The sequence below is a fragment of the Hydra viridissima genome, unplaced genomic scaffold, assembly GCF_058129835.1.
Source record: "Hydra viridissima isolate aposymbiotic clone 2 unplaced genomic scaffold, HvirCarnegie_v1 scaffold_10, whole genome shotgun sequence".
In the NCBI taxonomy this organism is placed as follows: domain Eukaryota; kingdom Metazoa; phylum Cnidaria; class Hydrozoa; order Anthoathecata; family Hydridae; genus Hydra; species Hydra viridissima.
This window is the reverse complement of record NW_028324309.1, coordinates 3,290,622-3,317,120: the sequence shown is the minus strand read 5'-3', so window position 1 is coordinate 3,317,120 and position 26,499 is coordinate 3,290,622. Positions and strand designations below refer to the sequence as shown.

The 26,499-nt window shown below is 29.6% G+C and overlaps 3 pseudogenes across 1 annotated transcript; all 3 read left to right on the top strand.

The window, feature by feature from the left end:
- Nucleotides 1–4,804: 4,804 nt before the first annotated feature.
- Nucleotides 4,805–7,010, top strand: LOC149882650 (uncharacterized; annotated as a pseudogene). Its single transcript, XR_016456076.1, has 2 exons — nucleotides 4,805–5,082; nucleotides 5,440–7,010. The product of XR_016456076.1 is annotated as an uncharacterized LOC149882650 (transcript).
- Nucleotides 7,011–20,804: 13,794 nt separating this feature from the next.
- LOC149882649 (uncharacterized) lies at nucleotides 20,805–22,900 on the top strand (annotated as a pseudogene).
- Nucleotides 22,901–23,218: 318 nt separating this feature from the next.
- LOC149882648 (uncharacterized) lies at nucleotides 23,219–25,930 on the top strand (annotated as a pseudogene).
- Nucleotides 25,931–26,499: the final 569 nt, after the last annotated feature.

Sequence of the window (26,499 nt, the reverse complement as noted above, 5' to 3'; positions counted from 1 at the left end):
CCTGTATCGGACCGAACAATCAGACGACGTGCTGTTGAAGCCGGATTGTTTTTTCGACGCCCTGCAAAGAAACCGCTGATTTCACTAAAAAACCAGAAGAAAAGACTCCTGTTTGCTACATCTCATATTGACTGGAATGTGCAGAAATGGCGAACTGTCCTGCTCAGTGATGAATCGAAGTTCAACATCATTGGGAGCGATGGCATTTGTCGTGTACGTCGACCGGCCGGAAAACGCCTCGATTTACGTTACTGCCATAAGACCGTGAAGCATGGTGGAGGCAATGAAATGGTCTGAGGGTGTTTTTATGTTAACGGTCTAGATCCAATACATCGAAACGATGGAATAATGGACCGTTTCATGTATAAAAATATCCTGAAAGATGTTATGTTACCTCATGCTGAATGGAATATGCCAATAAAATGGGTTTTTCAGCAAGACAACGATCCGAAACACACTGCAAAAGTAGTCAAGCAGTGGTTTCAAGACAACCACCTGTCGGCGATGGATTGGCCGCCTCAATCTCTGGATCTCAACCCTATCGAGAACCTGTGGGAGATCGTCAACCGCAGAATTAATCGTGAAGGTGTTCGTAATAAGGATCAACTGTTTGAACAAGTCCAAAAGGCCTGGGCAGCGATTCCACAAAGTTTCCAAAAGTTATTCCTCCACTTTACGAAAAAAATATTCTCTTTTGAAGAGGTTTAGAAGAGACTCGATGTTTTCATCAGATTGTCTCAAATGTTCTTCTAGAAGGTTATAGGAAAATACTTTTACAACAAAAAGAATTTTCTCCGTTGAATTTAATAAGTTTATCTTATGGCTCCCAAAAAGAAGAAATATAGTAATATGGTATGAGATGACTGGTAATAAAGCAGTAGCAGAACGGTGATTCGCAACGTGATATAGCATCGAAAACATTACTTACTCCATCGACAGTGAAATATATTAACAAAATGTACAAAATGACAAAATGCAAAGGGAATCTTTTTAGAGGCGGTCGAAAACGAAAAACAACAGCAACAGATCGGGTAATCATATGTAAACTCAAACTTAATTAGCGGAAATCAGCTTCGATAGTCAAGAGGGAAGTTGAAAAATGAGCTAAGGATTTTGCTTCATGTCGATACCATTTGTAAAAGAGCACATGAATGCGGATTGTTTAGCCTGGTAGCTCGCAAGAAGCCATATGTGAATAAGTGTAGTCGGTTAAAACGATTCAGTTTTGCCAAAGAATCGCTCAATAAACCTTCGGAATATTGGTACAGTGTTATGTGGTCTAATAAATCAAAATTTAATATTTTTGGCTCCGATGGAAAAGTTATGGTTCGGAGAGTGTCGCACGAAGAGTTTGAACCCAACTGAAGTGCTAAGAGTGAAGCATAGTGGTAGTTCGTAATAATCTGAGTTTTTTTTTACACAACGAGGAATCGATAACTTACGTATTTACGATCGGATCACGGACAAATTTTCAAAAAAAAACTGTGTAAAAAATCAAAATGGTTAAAGGTTAAGAGAACTCAACATAGATTAAAGTATTTTTTGTTTTAGTTTGGATTTTGAGGATCTAATTTTGTAAGCTTCTTGTTTTTCAATTCCTAATGATGTTTCAAGCCTTGCCTTGCGTAAAAGATAAGATTTTTTTATTTCTTCTCTTTCTGGGGTGTCAATAATAATCTTAGATTTCCCACTTTTTCTACCTTTATTAGTTTTCTTATGAGGTAGAGCTTTCGGATATCATCTTAGTGATTCAGGTATTAATGTATGCTGTGATTGTAACGCATTGCTTGTAAGTTTTTGCTCATCATCCTTATGATCAATCATAAAATCTTGTTTTTGTATAACTATGCCTTCAGTTGTAATAGGAATTTAATGTGAATTATCAAAGGTAGCTATACTAAATGTTTCTATAAGAGGGCGATTAGTCACTTCAGCACTTTGAAAGTTGTCATTGCAGAAAGCAAGTCATGAAAAAGGATATATTCCAGATGTGGAAAAATCTACAATAGTTTTCCTGGCAATATATGTTGTAGTATATGCTGGTGTCACGTAAATCATGTATAGTTATGGTTTTTTCTGGATTACATACATGCCAATCATTCTGAGAGATAGACAGTTTTTGCTTGAAAAGACCATTAACTGCCACATCCAAAGGTTACATTTTATGATTGCAGTGGGGAGGAAACGTTAAAGCTACCATTCTGTTTTCACAACAATAATTAATGGGTTCTAATGTACAATTGCTTTCATGATTATCCATTAAGAATAAAACAGGATCCTCTTTTGAACATCTGACTAGTTTTTTTATATGTTCTAGAACCTTTAAGAACAATGGCCTCGTCATCCAGCCACTTGTTGGACTGTTTGCATAACCAATACAACCAGGTGGTCCTCCTTTTATTATGTTGTCATTAAACCGTGCTCTTGGAAATATGAAGACTGGTGGAATTAAATTTCCTATGGCATTTCCTATACCACACAAAGTAATTAGTTCTCTACGTTCAGCAGACACACACTGTTATACTTGTTTTGTTCCTTGTGATGCTCTAACATGGGGTGCTTGTACTACTGTCATAATGCTGGTTTCTTCAATATTATAAATTCTATCAGGAGTGAAATTATATTTTTTTAAAACTTTTTCATAGTTATTAAAAAACTGATTTACATTGTGCTGATTGAAACTTGTTGAACGAGACAAACTTTTATTTTCAGGTTTCCTAAGTGAAAGTTCTTGGTGACAGTTCATGAAACCCCTCAACCACTCTATACCAGCTTGTTTATTTTCCATCCATTTACTTGACATTTTCAAAATTTCATAGCATAATGAAATGCAAATTCTTTTGCTTGTTTATATGTTAAGCTGTAATTCATCTTAGAGCTTTTTATTAGTCTCTAAACATTATTTCCTCATCTTTGTTAAATACTTGTGCGACAGTATTTTAAGGTTTCAAACCAAGCTTAGTCTTAGATAAATTTTTACACTTTTTTATTCTGTAATGTAAAGTATTACATTTTATATTATAAGTTTTAGCAGCTTCGCTTGGCCTCATTTATCCATTGACAACTTGGAGAACAGCATTATTAAAATCTTCCTCTATGACTTCTGTCACTCTTTTTTTTATGATTTCGAACCATTTTTAATATTAGACAATTAAAATTCAGGCCGTAATAATCAAGCAAAACAGTGCGAAAAGTTTAAACGATTTAAAGGTGCCCCATTCGTTTTATTCAAAACTACCCCAACAGCGTTTTAAATAATAAATAATGATTTTTTCAAACAAAATTATCTCAATTATTGATATTCTCTGCCTAATAGTAAATGTTATGAATTATTCTAACTTATAAATAATATTAAACAAAATTATTTTCTCTTATAAATAACATTAAAATTTTTCTGACCACGTTTCTTACTTGTGAGACAAGTAAGAAACGTGGTCAGGAAAATCTTACAACTTTACATTGAAATATTTATTATTTTTCCTCAAAAATAAATTAATCAAATACTTTGTCCTGTTTAAGCGAAATCCCAGGAAAAACAGGTGACAGCTGGGAGGGTAAATATTATCTTCACGAAATATTTACTTTTATTAAGTTTAAATACAAAAACGCTTCAAAAATGCATTTTTTCAAAGCTGCCCCCGTTCAAGCTGCCCCCTCTCCCCTACCTGATGTACTGTCCAGCCGTATCAATCAAAGTTTTCAACTATACTTCTAAGCGAAAACAACTAGAAAATAAAAACAAGTTCAGTTAGTGGACGAACAATTTTTCGACTCACTGTATATACATATATACATATATATATATATATATATATATATATATATATATATATATATATATATATATATATATATATATATATATATATATATATATATATATTAGGGATCGCCAGTATACGGTATACTAAAAATTTAGTGTACAGTCTACCGTATAGTATACCGTTAGTATACCGTTGGTATACAAAACTTTTTACTTATTGTTTTTTTTTTTATTACTTTTATTACTAATTATTTCAGATTAGAGAAATCTGTAATATAAACAATCTTAAACCTTAAAAGGGTGAAGAGCAGCACAAACAGCCTGGTATAAAAATATAACAACTTAACAAATTATTGTTTTTATTAAGTAAATCTAAGAAACAAAAATTGAATAAAAAAAACAAAACACTTTAATCATGATTAGTCAAATAATAGATATGATCCAGTAATTTAATTCATTGAGAAAATATAATTATCAAGAAAGTCCAAAAATATTTCACAAATAAAAATAAACAGGTATACTAGTCTGTAATCTAACTTTTAGTATACCAAGAATAACGTAAAGTATACCGTAAAGTTAGTATACCGTATACTGTAACCGGCAATCCCTGATATATATATATATATATATATATATATATATATATATATATATATATATATATATATATATATATATATATATATATATATATATATATATATATATATATATATATATATATATATATATATATATATATATAGGGGAGAGTTGCCGAAATTGGAACAGCTCCTTAATTGGAACACTTAGCTTTATTTAGAAACTGGAACTTATTCTACTTTCATGAATATTTTTTCTTGTAAAGAAAATAATTTTCTTTATTTTTTGAAACTTCTAGTATTTAAACTTAAAAACTGCACGTATGTGAATAAAATTACTTTTTTTTAAAGAAAAAAATTTTTGCGATCTAATTTTATCGTTGCATTTAAACGATTACAGAAGCTTAGCGATATTGAGTTTGATGATAATTTTTTTAAAATTTTAAATTTTAAGGGTTTCAAGTCCATGTGATATTAAGAGCTTATGTCGTAAGTTGTTACTTGTATGTAAATATTTTGCTACAACACCATGGTCCTATGTTGCCCAGAATGGAACTTCAAAAGTTGCCGTAATTGAAACGATGTCATCTCATAACACGCTACTTGACGTCCGAATTATCAGAAAGTTTTATTAGTCCGACTGTATTATATTTTTTAAAGCGAATTTCTTTTATAGACATAGTATTATTGTTAGACATTTGTTGCTTTTTTGGAATTGGTATTTAGTCTTGCTTTAAAGTATGAAATGATTTTTCTTTTATCTTTTAGTAAAAAATAAAATGTAAAAGTTTTACAAAAGTTATACATTTCTATTTAACGGATAAACTTGTAAGACAACATAAAGTATATACCCAGCATAAGTTTTTTACTGTATATAGAAGTTAATATATAAAGTTGCAAACTTTATATAGTTTATATAGATTTTGATTTATATAGTTAATGATTAACTAAACAAAAATGATGAAAAATAATGATTATATAATGAGTATATAATTAACTTAATCATATATGAATAACAAATAAATATATGAAAAAATAAGCCTGTAATAAGATTATAAAACTCTCCTTATGTATCTTCATAGTAATTTGCTTTAGATGCAAACACCACGAAAATATGGAAAATGGAAAGTAGAAAACTTGAAAAAGGCTGTTGAAGCAATAAAACAAGGAGAACTCAGCTTAAATGAAGCCGCTTATGAATTTTGTATTCCAAAAGCAACTTTGTCAAGGCATATAAATGAAAAAAACAAAGTTGTTGTTGCAAATGTGAAATTTCATGGTCGACTTACCACCTTACCTAATGAAATTGAAACAGAACTAGCTGATCACTGTTTATTATTAGAATCGATGTACTTTGGATTAAGGATTGATGATCTTCGTCGTCTAGCATTTGATATTGCGGAAGCTAACAACATCACACATAATTTTAACAAACAAACACGAATGGCAGGAAAAAAGTGGTATTATGCATTTATGCAAAGGCACCCACAACTGTCGCTTCGTGGGCCTGAATCAACATCAATTGCACGTGCACAAGGTTTTTATAAAGAGCGAGTGCAATCTTTCTTTAATTTACTTTCAAAGTTATACATGGAAGAAAAGTTAACTCCAGACAGACTTTATAATATGGATGAAACTAGTTTATCAACAGTACAAGATGGTCAGATAAAAATTATTAGTGCAAGGGGCAAAAAACGAGTTGGAATTATGACTAGTAGTGAACGAGGAAATTCAGTAACAGCTGTAGTTTGTGTATCTGCAGCAGGATTTTATGTTCCACCAATGTTAATATATAAACGCAAAAGAATGAAGCCAGAAATAACAAATGGTGCACCTCCATGAACTGTATTTAGTACTCAAGAGAAAGGATGGATGTCAAATGAAGGTTTTTTAGATTGGCTGAATCATTTCATTAAAGTTGTTAAACCTTCAAAACAATTAAAAGTTTTGTTGATACTTGATGGTCATGTTACACATTCAAAAAATTTGGCAGCAATATATCTAGCACGAAATGCTGGAGTGCGTATGGTATCACTACCTCCCCATACTACACACAGACTGCAACCATTAGACATTGCGTTCTTTGGACCACTTGGTACATACTATGATGAAGCTATGCGAAAATTGATGCGGTCACATATATCACAACCAGTAACAACTTGGCAAGTTGCAGAATTATTTGGTGACGCATATAGTCAGGCAGCATCATTGAGAATTGCTATGAAAGGATTTCAGGCTAGTGGGTTGTGGCCTTTGGACATAAATTTATTCACTGATTCTGATTTTACAGCCTCTTCATTTACTGATGTTGGTCCTTCAAACAATCTTCTGTCATCTGAAAGTATAGATGGGATGACAAAACTATCTACAGATAAATCAAGTGAAAAAAAATTAAAATGTCATGTTTCAGTTTCAACTTTGTCTCTTTTGCCAGTGGTTTCACTTGAAGTAAAAAACAAAAAAAGAAGATCACGAATAACTCAGGCGGCTGATCTTACAAGCTCCCCATATAGACGTGCTCTAGAAATTACACCCAGAAATCAAAAGCACACACTAAATCAAATAGCTTCCAAACAAATTAAAAAATCTACAAAAAAAAAGCTCACACTAAATCCAATAACTGCCAAACTATTGCAAAAACCACAGGAAAGCAAAGTAGCACTTGACTCAATCACCATGGACCAAATGAAATTGAGCACATCAAATAAAATCACCATCGCCACCACAGCACACCACATATCACCACTACCATCCCAAGTGCAGAAGCTGCAAGAAAAAAAGACTTATGAATTGCGAAAAAAGGATTAAATATTTGTTGTAATTTTTATTTGTTATTATATCTTTTAAATATCTTTTATTAAAAAGCTAATCAATTAATTTTTCCTTTGAGCCATGAGTTTTATAGCTGTAATTTATTCAAATATTAGAACTGTTCTAATTAAAGAATATATGTGTTCCATTGAAGGAGACCAGTTGCCTTTATTGGAACAAAATGGTGCCTTGAAAAATCAAAGTTTATATCCAATAAGGGTGCGATCAATAGAGTCGAATCATTAATAAAAGCATAGTAGGGTTGTATATCTATATTATTTAATTCATAAATGTTTTCATAGTTAAGCCATCTTTGGTTAATAAATATAATATATATATATATATATATATATATATATATATGGGGGGGAGAGTTGCCTTAATTGGAACACTTTAGGAATAAATTTTTCCTAAAGTGTTCCAATTAAGGCAACTCTCCCCCACATATATATATATATATATATATATATATATATATATATATATATATATATATATATATATATATATATATATATATATATATATATATATATACAGTTGTGGACAAAATAATAGTAGTGGCTAATAAAACAATCGTTTGTGATAATAATTTTATGTAAATTTAAATATAAGTTAATAAATTTAGGCATAACAGTAATACAAACACTGAATAATGAAATGGGAGTAAAAAATGTTGGTAACACTGTTAAAATTACTTTAGGGAAGTCCCGAATTTTATATACGAACATATCTAGATTTGTAGATTAAAATAACACATGTGTTGTTTCCTATCAAATTATTTATATTAGCTTTTTGTTTATTTGGTTTTAGTAAGACTAGTTAAAGGTAAGATTAATTTTAGTGTTAATTTAATGAAATATATAAAATAATCGTATAAATTTATTTTATAAATAGGAATTATGGGTCGTGCAAAGCATTGTAGTGCAGAAAAGAGACAACTAATTATTAAATCAAAACAAGAAGGAAAAACATAGAAAATTTATTCAAGAGACATTAAGTTGTTCTCCTATGATGATTAGAAATGCTCTAAAATGGAAAAATGTAGGCGAAACAAGGGGCCAAAAACAAAAAACAACTGAACATGAAGACAGATTGATAATACGTGCTGCTGTTGCCGATCCTTTTGTAAAGTCCCGCCATATTAAGGAAGATTTAAATTTAAGCGTTTTTTCGAGAACAGTACGTAGGCGGTTAGTACAAAGTAAGTTAGTCGCCAGAAGCCCAAGAAAAGTTCCCCTTTTGAAAAAAAGGCATGTGGTAGCAAGATTACATTTTGCAAAAACGCATGCAGATTGGCCTGTTTCAAAATGGCGTAATATTTTGTGGTCTGATGAAAACAAAATTGTTTTATTTGGGTCAAGTGGACGCAGGATGTATGTAAGGAGGCCACCTAACTCTGCATACAAACCGCAATACACCATAAAAACTGTAAAACATGGCGGAGCAAAAATAAATATTTGGGGTTGTTTTTCTTATCATGGCGTAGGGCCAATCTATAAGATTGATGGTGTTATGGACCAAGACATATACCTTCAAATATTACAAAATACCATGTTGCCCTATGCAGAAGAAGATATGCCCCTAAGATGGGTTTATATGCAGGACAACGACCCAAATCATACCAGTCGCAAGGTAAAAAGTTGGTTAATTGAGAATAGGGTTGCAGTTATGGATTGGCCTGCACAGTCACCGGATCTCAATCCGATCGAAAACCTTTGGACGGATGTAATAGAGGCAGTTTATAGTCAAAAACCAAAAAATCAGCAGGAGAAAATGGCAAGTTGTCCAGAATGCTTGGAACAACATTTCTTTAGAACGTTGTCAAAATTTAATTAACTCAATGTCGAATAGATGCAAAGCTGTGATAAAAAACCGGGGGCATGCGATTAAATACTAATTTTTTACTATTGTTTAATTAAATTTATATCATTTTTTTGTTAATAAAATAAATTACTTGCAATATAACATTATATAAATTAATACTACTATTATTATGTCCAACCTGTTTTTTATACTTATACTATTATTATAAATAAAAGCAAAAGTTTAAAATTTTCTACTAATTAGTTTATCATCTCACACCTATTTAATTAATAATCCAGTATTACAATTTCATTTTCAGTAACTGTTTAAAGATAATAATATTAATTCGTTAATTTTAATCACACTACTATTATTTTGTCCACAATTTATAGGCAATTCCACGTAAAAGAGGAAAAAAAAAAAGAATTTCACGGCGACTTATAGTAACTTCATTAAATTTGTTTTCCAACTATTTAAGAAAACTTTAAAGAAAAAAAAATTATTAAAAAGATCATTTTATCATTCTATGACATACTTTTAAAGTTGTAAGGTTTATATGAGCTTTTTTTAACGCTTATATATAGTCATGTTGTAAAGCGTTGAAAAAAAGTTTCAGTGCTGTTTTTTTAAATAACTTTTACTTCTAAGTTTGACTAAAAGGCAAAATTAAACATTATGCATAACATTTTTTATAAAAACGAACTGTGACTAGGTCTATAAAAAGAGAGTATTAACTAAAACAAGACGTTACGACCGTGACAAAAAAAAAGTAGAAAAGTTTTTCTATACTTCGTATCAAACTTTTTAAAACTGCAACCATGGTAAAAGAAAAGATACTCATACATATTTTATCATCGTTTCAAAAAAAAAAACATTAAAGTGCTTTAGATCACCATTTCAACATGTTACTAAGTAGGTTAAGACCATCACGATATGTTTGTTTTCCCATCATGGCTTCTTGACTTAAAAAAAAAAATTTAAGCTCGAACGATTTAATTCATTTCAAACGGTTTACATCATTTAAACCAAGTTAAAATATAAATCAGTTTTTTTTATTGTTTAATATGCAGTTTGTTTATTCATCTTATTACTAAACTTGTTAAAGTTTTTTTTTGAAATTATGTGTAACTAATTAAACTATGATAGTAAACTATAGAAAGTTTCTATGTCCGAAAAAGGAGACATAGGTACCTTAATCACCTATAGTTTGTGGATTAAAGAAGATCATCGCTGTGTACTCAGTCAACATAAAAAAATGATAAGGTATTTTTAATTATTTCCGCGACATTTTACTAGAGTTTACTGAGCATCATCTCACTAAAAAGCACCAGTCTGAGCAATAATTGCAGTCAAAAAGAAGATCTCGAACCATACCAAATTTTGATACACTTTGATTATTCACAAAACTATACCTGTGGTTATCAGGATGCTGTTCAAGCTGCTTATTGGTCGCAGTAAACTATTACCTTGTTTACAGTTGTAATCTATCGTTACCAATTAGAGCCAAAATCAGTTGTAATAATATCCGACGATAATGATAAAACAAAAGGCGCCACTACTACATATTTAAGTGAAACATTTGACCTCTATTGCATTGATTATATAAAAAAAGTTATATTATGGAGTGATGGTCCATGCACTCAATTCAAAAGTAGATACATGGCCAAATTCATACAACATTGCTCTGTGAAATGACATTTTCAAAGTATAGAATGGAGCTTTTTTGCTCTGACAGTGAGCAGCAGTTGATTGATTAGGAGGGTCATTAAAGCGATTTATTTGGAAGCGTAAAATCTCGTGGGGTGGTCATCTTTATACGCTAAAGACTTTCTCTTAGCATCAAATAAGTGCAAAACTTATGTTAAACTTATCAACACAGATCTTATTAAACTAAGGTGGGCCTTAATAGCTGATAAAATAGAAGAAGCGAAAGCCGTTACAAATATTACCAAAATGCATTTCTGGCAAATAAAAAATGGAAAGTTTTTGATTTCTAAATTCTCTAATATTTTGTAATGGGGTTGCGGAACAATTTTAAAATTTATATATTAGTAAAAAAAATTTACAATTCTAAGGTACTTTTTTCCTGTATTGGATTTCCGGCTCATCAAAACGTTTGCGAGGCATATGAAAGTACATACTCCTAGATATTGAGTTGTATTAAATAGAGTGAATAAAACAAAAAAAAACAGGGAGCATAAATAGCATTAAGCATTTGCTGCCTACTTCAAATAAAACGATCCTAGTATTGAAGAAACATTATGGATAACATTGATAATATTATAAAATTCATATTTTTTAACATAATTTTATTGGTTTTTATAATCATTCATCTTTTATTATGTCATTTATTGTGTTATTTCTTGTTTTTCATTTTTGGTATTTTCGTTAAGATCGTCACAGTTACGACCGTCACGACATAGAGCTTAATAAAATTCTCGGAAAACTTCAAGCAAAAACTATGAAGTTCACCATATAGTAACTTCAATGTGTAGTTAAAGAACACAACAAAGGACTTTTTTTTTTTCACTGTGTAGATGGCTGCATAAAGATTGACAAAGTTTAATTGTTTAGATTTGTCAAAAAGTAAGCGTTACGACCGTCACGCTACGTTTAGTTGATTTTTCAAATAAGTTGAACACTTGAATGATTTAACTTTTGCATACAAAATTATACAATAGTATTTAACATTTCTGGAAATTTTCATATAAATACCATTCTTGGTTAATTTTTAATAGCTAAAAAAGCATCAAATGTTACGACCGTCACTTGTGTGGTATTGCCCATATATATATAGTGAATATATATATATATATATATATATATATATATATATATATATATATATATATATATATATATATATATATATATATATATATATATATATATATATAATTATTTAAATAAAATAAAGAAAAAATTGTATGTCATAGTTTTAAAGAACTTTTCACAGTTTTAAAGAAAACCGCAAGAGTAACTAAGTATTTAATATTAACATAATGATTTACTAGCTATACGTTAACTAAATGACAAAAACTAATGGGTAATAATGTGCTTTTTATGATAAATTAAATAATATATGAAATATGAAAAGTGAAAACATGAAACATTTGACCGTATTTTGCAAGATAATTATAAATTTGAATTACTCTTTAAAAGGCTTTGCATTATCAAATGAATTATAAAAAAACCCATTAGAAAATAATCCTATTAAAAAACAATTCACAGTGGAATATATTTATGGAGCTTAAAGAGTTTTCGAAGAGAAAAATGGCGGCATATATTGGAAAAAATACATAAATAAAATTAAGGCCGGTGAATGAAGGATCAAGGAATTGATTGAAACCAAATCTTGAAAAAAAAATTTATTGAAGCTTTTTAATATTACGCTGTGCTTTTTTAGTCACTTAAAAATTATCTTTACAGATCTATTTTTTCATTGACGGACTTTGTTTACACGAAAAAAGTTCCCAAATTTACAAATGGTCATTCTGAAAAAATAGTAAAATCTATTCGTGTCACCATCTAATTTTCTTTATATTAATGTAATTTGTTTAGAAATTTGTCAATAAGTGAAGTAGTTACTTTATCCTGAACAGTCTTATTAAACAAATGCTATAAACGTTTAAATTAATTCTAAAAGTTTAAATTACAATAATAAGTTGCACGTCCATCTCTTACACGTTCATGCTTTAACTCTAATTCCCGCTGGGGAAGAATGACAAAAATTGTGCGATTTAAAGTTTTCCGGTCTGACAATGAAATCAGTTGTACACACTGTTAAAGTTAGAGCTTTTCTCCGTGATGCCCCGGCAAAATTGTTTTTAAAAGAGTCTGTTGCTCATATTGGTTATTATTCTTGTGAATGGTGCTTTATCAAAGTTTTTTGGGAAGGAAGGATTGTATTTCATGAAGAACAAGAATTTTGCAAACTAACAGATTACGATTTTGGTTGCCAGTTGTATAAGGAACATTAGAAATATAATTTTCCTCTTATAGCTACTGGTATTAAATGTTTTTTTGGATTCTGCCTTAATTAAATTCATTTGATATGTGTTGGGATAGTGAAAAGAATCTTGAATTATTTTCTTAAAGGTCATATTGCTAGGCTATCACAATCACATACTTTACAGATTTCTTAGAAACTAATCGAATTTAGAAACTATATTTTTCTTCGATGATAAATTTCAACATGGAAAACAGAGAGGTGGAAAGAGTTTTTATGAAATCTACCTTTAAAAATGTATAATAGGTACCCAGCTAACACAAAACGTTCGAGCACGTTCGATGAACGTTGGAAACGTTCGGGCACATTCTAAGAACGTTTCGTAAAAGTTCTGGATTTATATTCATTAAACTTTTTTTAGCGTAAGTTTTTAGCGCAAGCTTAGCATAAGTTCAAAACTGTAAAAGTCTTATTCACCAAACTTGCGCAGTTGCCTTTCAAAAATACTTTCGTAAGTTTTTGCGTAAGTTCAGCCCTAAACTATCGGTATTCACCAAACTGAAATGGGTTCACCAAACTTTTTAAAAACTTGCTCAGCTCAATTTACGCAAGAAAAGTTTAGTTAACTGTGGGCTGCCTTAACTTTGGCGTAACTTTAAAATCACTAAATAATGAGAACGGCATTATTTAGTGATTTTAAAGTTACGCCAAACTTTTTTATTTTTTTATTAAGCTTTATGTATATTATTCATAATGATATAGCATCATATATTAGATGATATACTGTCACATTATTAACATCACGTTATCGACGTTTTATTCAATCAATAAATGCTTCGAAAAAACATTAAAATATCGATCTTTTATCAAAATTTCAACCGTGAAAGTAATATTTGGCCACACAGTTACAAATTCCTGGATCCGCGCCAGATATATATATATATATATATATATATATATATATATATATATATATATATATATATATATATATATATATATATATATGTATGTATATATATATAAAGATGTTATAACATCTTTATTAGATGTTATATTATCTGGGATTATATTATAAGTCCCTGTACAGGATTATAGCTGCAACAGTCCCTGTACAACAATATAACGTCTTATAAAGATATTATATTTTTATAATTAAATATATGTTCCTCTTCACAATTTTTTTTTAAATGGTACATGTCTTATTAAGTATTAAGATCGTAATTCATATTGTTGTTTTAACAGCTTTATAAAAATTTAGTCAAAATGGATATTCCAATTATTCTAGCTGCACATGGTCAAGATCAAATAAGGCTTTTATCAACTGGCAGTTTTCAAGCAGTAATTTGTAGGAATTATTAGTTCTTGCCGAAAAGATTAGCTAAAATCTTATGATTCTTTATTGTAAAATATGTTGGTTATTAATGGATTGTTATGAGTGCAGTCTAGAGTTGGTACTTTATAAAGGGTTTTTATTCAACCTGGATTGCCTAGCAAACCTAGAGGTAGCAAAATTCCCAGGAAAAACCTGGAAAACGTTGTTTACAGTAAATTTTTTTTTTCCAATTTTGTACGATAATTTATGTTTTTTTAAAGAATTGCTTGTCAAGACAGATGACAATGAATTTTCAAGATATAACTGTTGTTTTAAAACTTTTAGCTTGTTAGTATAAATGATATCCTTTAATACGTACAAGTAAAACTTTCAGGATAACCTGGAAAGATTTTTTACTTAGGGAAAACTTAGGGAAAAGGTTTTAGACTAATTATGTTTGCTTACTTAAAAATAACTTTAACCCTTTTTCAGTTTAATAATTGTTAAGAAATAAATTAAATTTCTTTTTTCATTATATGTAAATATGATGCTTCATTATTTTATAGCAAAAATCAAACAAACCCTAATTTTTTCAACTTAGCATAATAGATTATGTCAAAAGATAAATTTTTATACTGCACCTTTCTACTATTCTTAAATTAAAGTTTCAACTGATTAAAGTTTCAACTTCTCAAAGTTCACTTTTCTCTTAGATAACTGACTTGCTTTGTTTAGTTAAAATGTAATAGTCAATATGCATATTTCGTTTACATGCTGTTTCATGTAAGTTTAGGTGACACCTCTTATGTGAGCCAGTCAAGCTGCAGTAGCATACTTTGCCAGTTTTGCAAATATTTTATTCAGCACTATCATTACTTTGGTACAAATCAAAGGAGTTACTATGGCTGATGAGCCAGCATATATTTGCTGGTAAACTCATCATTTTAATTTCATAACTGATCATTTTGATTTGATACCTGATCAATTTGATTTGATGCCTGATCATTTTGATTTGATACCTGGTCATTTTGATAATATTGCTTTAAGCCATGAGTCAAAAAGTTTAAGGTGTACACTGCTTGGCCTACTTACACAGGCATAGTTAACATGAGAAACTTAAAAAAGCTTTTGTTTCACAGATTTATTCTATGTATGTTTGCATATAATGCATACAAGGTTAAAAAAAATATTTCTGTTCTATTATTCTTTATAAAAAAAACAACTTTTTACTATTTTCTTTTTTTTAGGTGCAAATGCTTTTTTATGCTGTATTTTACTTCACATTATTAAGTTATTATAAAGCGCTTCATGTTAATAATATGTAAAAAAAAATATTTAATTTATGATGCAATACTTCAATTTCACACAGTGCAACATCTTTATTACAAAAATCAAAGTTTTTTTTAACATTTTAAATAACATATATTTGTTCTTGAAAGTTTGAAAACATCTAGTTATTTAAGATAAGTGCTAAACTTTAAACAATATTATTGTATAAGGTCATATAGTTTATGAAGATCATGTAAAAAAACAATCTTTTGTTTCGGCTAAGGTGAGCAGGCCAAGGTGAGCAGTAATTTTAACATGATGTGAATGCTTCTCAAAAAGGTTTTTGCTGCTCTCAGGATATTTAAATATTTTAACATTTTAAAGATTTTTAACTTCTTTTTTTTAGAAAAGGATATCCTACTTTGAACTCTCATGTTGTCATTGATGCGGATAGAAAGTTTAGAGATGTTGCAAAGTATCCTTGATCGTGCCATGATGTCTTTACCTTTTCTAATTCTGCATTAAAATAGGCAATAGAATATAATCCAAATGCAGGTTTTCTTTTTGCAGACTCAGGATATGGGTTGTCACCAGTCATGATTACATCATTTAATCAACCAACTAAACCAGAGGAAATATATTTTAATAAAGTTCACCATCATGTACGTATTGATGTGGAGCAAGCCATTGGAGGTCTCAAAAACCACTAGAGGTGTTTGCACAAAAGTGGTGGAACACTTCAGTACACCCCTACAACTTGGTGCAAAATATTTTTTACTTGTACTTTACCGGAAAACCTTTGCATTTCCTTAGGATTAAAATTTATAGATGACATTAATTTTGAGGACAATGGTGAAGATGATGTACATGGTGTTCAACATGAATTAACTCAAACCAAACAAATTCAACTTGGTATTTTAAGAAGAACACAAATCAAAAACTATATGTTTGCAAATCAAAGGCGATGATATATTGTTAAAATGTTGCATATATGACACTTTTAGGCACATGATATGACACTTTTAGGCAAATAAGCATAAGTATATTCCTGTTTACATCAAATGAGATTGATTTGCAAATATAAAGAAGTGATTGGAGTCTGAGAGCAAGAATGTACCAAAAAGTTTGTCCCACTGCACCAAATATTAGGGCAATTAGTAAAATAGCATTAACATTACAAATGATATTATGTCATTCTTTGTTCGTAAATGATTACCTATGTAATAATAATGTAAAATGTAGATATATTATATATATATATATATATATATATATATATATATATATATATATATATATATATATATATATATATATATATACAGTATTGTGCAAATTAATTGCAACAAATGTTTTTTTCTTTTTCTTTTTTTATTCTTTGTTTTCTATAATTTAATTGTGATTAGAAGGATAAATAAATTTAAAAAAAGTAAATAAACAAAGATTAATGCTACACCTAGAAAATATCTAAAATATTAACTTTACTTTAATATTCTGATAAATCTCAACAGGAGATAGCCACGTTATGTTCAGTAAACCAATCAACAGTTAGCCGGGTTAAGAAGTATTACATTACAACAGGCAGCTTATCACCATTAAGACAAGGAAAATATGGTCGAAAACGAAAGACTTCAGAAAGAGATGACCGATATCTGATGCTGGGGAGTATCAAAAATCCAAAAAAGTCAAGTGATCAACTAACGAATGATTTAGCAACGCATGATATCCATGTCAGCTCGAATATTGGTGGAGGAGGTTGATAGCTGTTAGCAGGTCTGTCAGAAAACCTTCTAAAAAGCCATTACTTACAGATGTCATGAAGAAGAAGCGTCTCTTGTGGGCAAATGAGTTCAAAAGGTGGATTAAAGAACAGCGGAGAAGGGTAAGACAAAATTTATTAATCAAATTTACAGCTATTTCATTTATTATATTTATATAATCATACTATTTTTAAAAAATAAAAATGTTAAATTGAAGAGACTTGGTAACAGCTAACTTGCTTATTTATTGATTGCAAGTTTTTTTTTCGGATGAATCACATTTTGAAGTTCAAAGCCAGCAGTCACAGCTTGTTCGTCGTTCTGATGGTGAGCCTATACGACCAGGACACATTGTACAATATGCCACGCATCCAGAAAAGATGTTTTGGAGTTGTTTCTCTGCATTTGGACCAGGAAGATTCAACCCAGTTACTGGTAATGATGAACTCTGACACTTACATTGAGTTTCTGCAAACACCTTTATTTACAGAGATGTTAAAAGTGTTTCCGAATGAAAACGGAATATTTAAGCAGGATTTAGCCACATGCCAAACATCCAAAAAAGTCAAGAAATTCATGGTAAAAAATATTATTAAAACACTTACATGCCCTGACAACTCCCTATATCTTAATCTAATTGAGAATCTCTGAGCAATTGTAAAAAAAGACAGTGAAAACATGACTGCACAACTAAAACTAAGATTACAAGCACTATCCTTCAGATTTGGACTGAAGACACAGAAATTCAAAACATTTGTAAAAGTTTGGTGCATTCCATGCTAAATTGTGTACAGAAAGTAAGAGCAGCACTAGGAAGACCAGGGCCGGCGCAACAGCGTGGCCAAGCACCACTTGGCCACAGGCGCCGCTTCAAAGGGGACGCCAAAAAAAAAGAAAATTTAAAATTCAAAAACAAAAAAAATTGAAAATAAATATAAATTAAAAATAAAATAGTTTTTAGATTAAGATTTTAATTTTAAAAAAATTTTTTAAAGAAAATTTTCCATAATTGTGGGAACTCTAAAAAACCAGTTTATACAGTACTACTGGTATAATCCACATTGAACATGTTTTTGCTCGTGAAGTTAACTCAATTCAATGCATGTTACATTTTTTACTCTTTACAAATTTAAGTGAACAAAAAAATGTTTCAAAAGAGGATATGAAAACAGCCATCATGTTTGCAAAGAAAAATTTATCAGGAGCTCAAAACCTAAAAAGAAAACAAGAAAAAGATGTTTCCCTGTCAAAGTATGAGGGAAGTATGGAGAAGTATTTAAAAACTTACTTAGAAGTCGTGTCAGTACCATCCATTAATTCCAAAAGTATTCAAAACATTCAGGTAAGAAAATCAAACATTTAACAATTCATCATATATTAAATTTGACTGATCTTTGCAGGATCTGTTTGAAATGCTTATACAGCATAATAATCAGTTCAACTTTCTTTACAGTTTAAATGCCAAGCACATTACTGAAGATGATATACTAAAAAGATGCATGGATTTAGAAAAATTATTATCTTGCAATGAGTTGAAAGATGTTTCTGGAACTGGCTTGTTTGAAGAGATGAAATATTTGAGAAATCATTATAAAGGAAACTACTCTCCAAGAAACGTTTTAGACTTTATTTGTTCCAACAATTTGAATGCAGCTTTGGGAATCTTATTTGTCTCTCTCAGAATACTTTTAACTCTAACTGTATCTGTTGCAACAGCAGAGAGAAGCTTTTCCAAGATGAAGTTAATCAAAACGTATATTTGCTCAACAGTGACACAGGATAGAATGGATGGTCTGGCAATTTTATCAATAGAACAAGCAATTGCAAAAGAATTGGACTTAGAAGATATGATTAAATCGTTTGCTATTGTAAAAGCAAGAAAGGTTAAATTGTAAATAAATATTGAAAGTTCGCCACGAATGTCCATACTACGATTTTTTTTATACGGAGGGAAGGGGGGACGGCGCCAATTCAAAAATGGCCACAGGCGCCATATACCCTTGAGCCGGCCTTGAGGAGGACACATGTTATGATGTTTGTGCATGAGTTTTTACTTTATTAGTTTAAGAAAACCTAAAATTTCCTGGATTGTTATTGTTATATGTATATATATATATGCACAGATAATACATGAAATTTTTCACTGCAAGAAGTGTTATTTTGTATTACGTATATTTTTAAATTGTATACAGTTCAGCCAGTTGTGTCCATTATCCTCGAAATGTAATAAATAATTCAAAGTCTTTCAAATAAGCTTGATATGTAATTCAGCTGATTAAAAAAGCATTGCATGTACATCTTTGGTTAAGTTGTATGTTAACCAGTAGTTTTATAAAAGTGAAGATTGCATTTAAGTTTTTAGTTAACTCCATTTAAACCTATTCTAAAACTAAATATTCAATTTAGTAAATTGATATATACATATATACATATATATATATATATATATATATATGAACGTTCAAGATCTATCAAAATAACGTTTGCAGTGAGCGTCATTACAACGTTCGCTATCTGTTAATTAAACGTTTGATGCGAACATTAAAGAACTGTAATTTGGAGTTCACAAAAGTTGTTTCACGTAATGTTTGCAGCAAACATTAAACGAACCTAAACGAACGTTAGGATAACGTTTCTTGAACTTTAATTGTTAGCTAGGTGTCTGCTAACGCTGCGTTCGAATGAAACAATGGTTTTCTTGACCTAATATTTTTTTATTAATTTTCCCTCTATTGTGGCTGTCCGAGAGATATAACAAAAAGAATTGTAGAAGACAATCCAGACATTAATTCAGGCATGTTAAAAAACGCACCAGCATTACAAAAATCATATGAAAAACATAATCTTGTACTCTTTTTTGTGGATTCTGTGTAATATAACTCTTTAGTAATCATGTCTCTTTTTCTCAGTTATTGCATTTGGAAAATTAACATTTTCACACCTTTCTATATTCTGGAACCACTTTCTAGTCTACTTCTAATTCAATTTAAATATATATATTAATGTTGTATCGGAAGGAGACTGGAAGTAATATATACCCAGCAAGCACACAACGTTGAAACAACGTTGAAATAACTTTGATCAACATAGATCAACGCTATTTCAACGTTGTTTCAACGTTGTGTGTTTGCTGGGTATATATATATATATATATATATATATATATATATATATATATATATATATATATATATATATATATATATATATATATATATATATATATATATATATATATATATATATATATATATATATATATATATATATATATATATATATATATGATGAGTACAAGCGGAAAACCAATGATGTCACATTTTCAGATTTTTCGAGTTATTTACCCTACTATACAGTAAGTATGTTGCTGCATCATTATCAAATAAGTTGTTGAAAAAAATTAAGTCACCCCTAAATTTATACATGAAAAAAGGTACCACATGGGGTAAACCGGTAATGTCTATATCTTTCAAGCTGTAAAAGAGCGCTGTTCTTTATAAAGCCAATCAAGATATTTTTAGGATAACGTTATACTTTATTGTTTCTTAAAATGGTGGGTAAATGTAAATTTCCTAATATTACAGAAATTCAAAAAAAAAGACAAAAACTTGGTCGAAGGAGGGAAAACGAGAGAAATGAACAATTATCATTATATGTAATAGGCCTTCCATGCTACTGCAAGCTTTAAAAATGTTTTCAAATAAAGATAGCGGAAGAAAGGGAGTTTTTACTAACAGAGTTTAACAAAATTCAAAGTAAAGATCACAAAGTCACCTTTCTTGCTTCGATGATTGAGGTTTTTAGTATAAAACGAAGAAGACCTCGAAGAGTAGAAGAAACGCCATTTCTACATTATCACTCATTCTCTTATTGTATCAAAATGGTAAGAGAAATCAGTTCTGTAAGGATTCCAGTTTGTATTAATGCTTTTTCATCAATATTTGGCATTTGAAAAGCAAGAGTTGAAAGAATTAAAAAGTCTCTTTCTAAGATTGGTGAGTATACAAGCATATATAAAATATTATTTACTTAATAATGATTCAAATAAATAATTAAAAAGTTTATATAACAATGTATAAATGTAATTTAAACAATTCTCTCTCAAAATTTACAAAATAAATTATTCTTTTTATAATTTCACAGCTAACATTCTTGGACAGTTTAATATTTGATTATGTTGCTTGCGAAATTGCTTTTTTTTAGGAATTCCTACAGTGAGCCTGCAAGGAAAATACACAAACCCTCCTCTTGCTTTTTCTGAACACCTTTTGAATAGCATTATTGATCATATTAAATCTTTTAGAGAACTTCAAAGTCATTATGCTTTCCATGATTATAGAAGCTTTACCTGACAGAGGAACTTAATTTATCAAAGATGCACGAAATGTTTAAGGAGCGCTTCCCACAATATAAAATTTGTAGCGAAAGCTACCGGTACTTTAATAATGTTTGATTATTCAAAAATAATATTTGATGGCTATTTATTTTGATTGTCATTTATTATGATTTCTGCCCTTTAAGTTCTTTTTTTCTAGGAAAATATTTACAGAAAAATTTAATATCAACTTTGGTTATAGTCGTAAGGATACTTGCTCATCATGTGGCAAGCTCACTGTTATAATTGAAAACAAAAACACTTCTGCAGATCAGTTCATTAAAAATCAGCAAGAAAAAGTGCTTCAATTGAGCAAAGCAGCAGTGTTTTATGTCAGAAAGGCAGCAGCACAACATAATACCTTGTTAAAAACTGATCATGCAGTTCTTACATTTGAGTTTGCTTAGAACATGAACTGTCCTAATACTTCTATCAATGATATATATTATTTTGGACAACTCTCTATGAACACGTTTAATATACACATTTTAGTATCACACAGTGTGCACCTTTTTTTCTATGATAAAACGTATGGTAAGAAAGGAGCAGACAGAGTAGCTAGTATGCTGCAGCACTATTTTGATCCCATTCTTCCAAAAGATGTATCACATTTGGAGTTTTGGAATCCATGAGCAGGACAAAATAAAAATTGGACTATTATTCGTTTTCACATTTTCATAAAGTAAATAAGAAGCGCTTCAAAAATATCAAATTATCTTTTCTAATAAGGGGCAACAGTTACATGGTGTGTGATCGTGACATGGCTTCAGTAAACCAGAAGGTTCGAGCAGAGATACTAGAAGGTTTAAGAAGAGATACCAGAGCTTTCGAGCAAAGATAAGAAGAATTCTGCTCTTGTCGCAAGATACCTTCACCGTTTCAAGTTGTAAAGATGGAGCTGAACATGTTCCTAAATTTTTCAGAACATATCAAACCATTATACAAAGCCTTGTGTATAATTTAAGCCCGTCCAATCAGTGAGATCATTTTTTTCCAGGATTTTCTTCATATGCTAAAATGCAGAGAGAATTGGAATGGAGTTTTAAAAGAGCTGTTGTTTCAAAAACAGTTGGAAAGAGGAACGGCTTAATACCAAAGCCTTCACATTCTAGTATACTGAAAGACTGCCTTTCAGCAGTGCCAAGTAAGTTGATCTTTAGGTTCTCAAAGCAATTTGCAGGCTTGAGGCCCAGCAGTTTTTTAAAAAAACCCCTTAAAAAGGTCAGTTGGATGATGATGAATCAGTGTCAGAAGTTTCTGAACAGGAATGAAGTTTAAATTATATCAACAGGTTATGATAGACAAAGAAAAGGTAATTATTTTGAATACTTAATGTGTATTACACAAATTGTTATCAACCAAAATATTATTTTTTTGAAATGAACGATTTCTTTACACATCTCAAATACTATGAGTTTTTTCTCTAACTGCCAGATCTCAAAGGATTAACAAAATAATTGAAATAAAAATTTAGTAAATATCTTTTAAACAATATTACAGAAAAAGTAAGAAATTATATCAAAGTGGAAGAATGATATCATTATCATGGGGATGGGAGTTCTATGGTTCCTTTGTCCCACTCCATAAACATGTGTATGGTTCAGATTGAAACGTGTGGAGACTTAACTCTGCAGCTGTACTTTTTAAACTGTAAAAAGCAACATGTAGAACGTTATTTTGACAATAAAATTGAAATCAATATTTACAAAGGGAAAACCAGTGATGTCATAAGAGGACACCGAATTCAGGATTTCCAATAAGCTTCTATTGTTCTTAAATACGAAGTAACAGATTACATTGATATCAAAACCTAAAAAGAAATTATGAAACTAAGCATTGATTGTTATATAAATCTTCAAACTTTTTTTTTCGCTTTCTGAAAACGAAAAAAATTGTGGCATCACCGGTTCTCCATATGCACCCTTCATATATATATATATATATATATATATATATATATATATATATATATATATATATATATATATATATATATATATATATATATATATATATATAATTAAAACGTCAAAAAGAAACTCACAAGTGCTGTAATAAACTATTTTTAATAGATTCAACTGATAACAATTAATCAATACCATTATTTTTTATAAATTATATATTTAGCGTTTTTATATTGAGTTATTAATTAAATTTCGTAACAATTGCCATATTTATTGATAATAATTTTAAAACTATTCTTTTGTCAATCAGTATTTTTAAAAGCATAAAATATATAAACTTAACTGAAATAGAAAAAATATATATCAATATTCTGTTGATATTTTCTACTATGCAACTAAATATGTATTTTAAATAAATAATATTTAAATTGGGAAAAATTGCTAAGTTACTTAAGAATAGAACTCGTCACACAAGTTCTTGGCTCGCAAGACTACTATATTATCTACGTATAACTGACCTTCCCATATTTAAACAAGTTGCACAGTTTAGCTACAAGTTTAATAGACACTTCATTTTCAAAAAAAATAAATGATCAACGAATCGTTTCATAAATTAGCATCAAACTTGTTGAGTTATGGGGAAAAGTGAACCCTAAACTGCCATTGATAGATGAGAGAAACATAAGGTAAAAACTTGAGACACTTTCAAAAAGAGCTTTGTATGTTGAAAACAAAAAATCAAAAGGGAACTAATCCAGTATTGCTTATTTGGAAAAGAATTTTGATTCATTGTTTGATTTATCTGCGTGTAAATGTGAACTGCCTGTGGCTAAATGTAATAACAGGTATTGTAAAAACTTATTCCTCAAGTTTGAAATTATTTCTCACCTTAACTTACTTTGAGACAATTTTTTGCATACTTTGTTCTTACATGTAAATAATATTTAAAACTTAATATAATATTTTTGCAGAATGTTTAGATATGATGTTAAAGACTGCAAGAAAAAACGTTTTATGCATTTGTGATGAAGAAAGAAAGGTATTTCACAACTTGAGTTTTAGATTATATTAAAATTTACTTGATGATTACCAAAAATGGATAGTTTTTTTTTTTAAAATATAGGTACCAGTGAATGAAAGGGAGTACTTAAAAGACCAAAGAGCTAAAAAGGGTGAAAAAGGGTCATTTCAAATTGGCAAAGTTGATTAAAAAGAAAAACTAAACATAATGAGAAACCAAATAAATGGAACATTGAAAAACTAAAATTTTGTGGTGAATGTCTTGAAAAATCAAATTTAGAGGTCGGTATGAATATAAGTAATTAAATTCATTATCATTTTTTCATTTTATTTTTATACTAATTTTTTTGTTTTGCTTTTGCGTTTTTTTTAAGTAATTTTTAAATATTTTAAAAGAAGCATCTTCTTATTCTTATGTATTAGAGTGGTTTGTACCAGTACTTAAGTACTCATCCTCTAGTGGTACTTTATGTGGGTTTACAATCCGTATTAGGTCAGGAGAATTTATAGTGAAGTAATTTTTTTAATTTAACTATTTTTATATCTATTTCATTTTTGTTAAGTGTGATAATCTATCATCTAATAACAATGTTTGTGATGATGGTAGTGAAAATGTTGAAAAAAGCCATGATCCAGAGTTTTATGGAGAAATACCAATATCATACAATTACAAACCCTTGCCTAACTTTGCAAAAGCAGCCATATGTGATGGAATTAGTAACAATACTACTGCTAGTTTAGCTAAAGGATTACTCATTGACTATAACATAGTAACAGTCACTGATAGAGCTAATACTATTACAGAAAAAAAGTTTTTAATAAGAAGTTTTGAAGGCATCGAACATAAAAAAAGATTTTTTAGTTAAAATTTATTGGAGTTGATAATAAAAAAGATTAAGAAACGCTTGTTCACAAAATTGGTTACAATTTGGAAGGTGAAAAATATCATGAATCGAAAATGAACAACATCTTACATTTACTACAGAGAGTGAAAAAAAAAGCAAGAAGGTATTTGACACATAAAATAATTATGAATGGAACTGGAGTTACTAAAGCAAATTTAACTAAAGAAGTTTTAATAGAATTTAACAGCGTGGAAACTCTTGAAGCTTTGTTTCTTGATAATACAAGTTCAAATATTGGTGCTGACACTGGCTTAATTGCTCAGCTGGAAAAGCTATAAATAGAAAATTATATTTAGAAGGATGTCAACTCCACCAAAATGAATTACGGTTTAGACAAGTAATTACTCTATTTGATGGGAAAAAAAATGATCCAAGAAAGCTTAAAGGCGTAAATTGTTCATCTGTTTTAGAAGAATCCTTACATAGACTCTCTATAATAAGTTTTTCTACAATTAAGTCAGAAATTCAATAATTTGTAGATAAACCTGTTATTTCTGATTTAAGTAATGATCAAAGAAAATTATGTGAATATACTGTTGGTATAAGTATCGGCAAAGTCTCCAAAAAATATGCAATGACAAAACCTGGACCTGTGAACAATGCAAGATTGCCGACATTTGCGTTACGTATTATGTATAAATACTCTAGAGAGGAAAATTAAAGTGGAACCTCTTGCTACGATATATTTTTCATTTATTGACCTGATAAAGGCAAAGGAATCTCAAGAGGTTTTTCAGCTCACATATCTTCCTAACAACTCTCAATCAGTTGAATCTGCTGTAAATTCAGTTACCAAAGCCTCAAAACTAGTTAACGGTCTCAAAAGAAAGGAACAACTTTAACCTTATTAAACAGCAGATTAGAAAAGGAAATTACAGAATGTTAGCAAAACCAACTACTTTATTCCAAAATATGAAAAATTATAAGTTACAGTTATTTGTTTAAAATGCTATATTGTTTTTGAAATGCCGGCATCTACGCCCAGAAAATATGGAGGAAGGGGCTGATTTGTAAAGATCATTGATTTCTCAGGGAGAATTT